The following is a 786-nucleotide window of genomic DNA, read 5'->3' as shown; positions in this document are numbered from 1 at the left end:
ATTGGAGTATAAATGCTTTACAATGTTGTGTTAGTTTCTGCTGTACAACAAAGTGTACCAGCTATATTATGTATGCATATATCCCGTCCCTCTTGAGCCTCCCTCCTTCCAAAATTATTATACTACTTACTGTAGACCTACAGCTAGACATGGATATTTTATGTTCATGGCTCCTATACAGCTGTGAAACCATATACATTTACAAGTCAAATACAAACAAAACTACCAAACAAAACTCAAATGAGCAACACTGATTTAACGTGAGGGAAGATGTTTTGCTGAAATGAAGTGACTGCTTGCAAAGGAGCATGGTACTGCTGGCAGTTTTTGGTTTCAGCACTGTACGCAGTTGGCTAGCACAATTCTCTCGCCATTTTTATCTAAAAATTCTCCAGGATCATGAGGTGTGATGTGACTTTACTTGGTCTTTGCTTGGCAAGAGTTCACTGTTAATGATAGGGTGTCAAGGTGAGCAGCAGAAACACAGATAGAAGTGGTTGTACTCACAATTGTGGCTGGGATTTGGTTACAAGGTGATTACCTAGCTCAGTGGCCATCAGCCCTGGCTTTACTTTGGAATGTACATTAAGAAATAAATTAAGATTCTCTCAGGGTGGGGCATTAGTATTTCTTAAAAGCTTTCTAGGTGATTGTCATGTGCAGCCAGTATTGAGAACTACTGATTTCGAGAATCCAGAAAATGCTTATACACTTGGCCCTCCCTTATCTGTGAGTTCTGCATCATTGGATTCAAGTAATAGTGAATGGAAAATATTTGGAAAAAAA

Source organism: Bison bison, unplaced genomic scaffold (genome assembly GCF_000754665.1).
Source record: "Bison bison bison isolate TAMUID 2011002044 unplaced genomic scaffold, Bison_UMD1.0 scf7180017848607, whole genome shotgun sequence".
NCBI classification, from domain to species: domain Eukaryota; kingdom Metazoa; phylum Chordata; class Mammalia; order Artiodactyla; family Bovidae; genus Bison; species Bison bison.
This window is presented reverse-complemented; position numbering follows the sequence as displayed.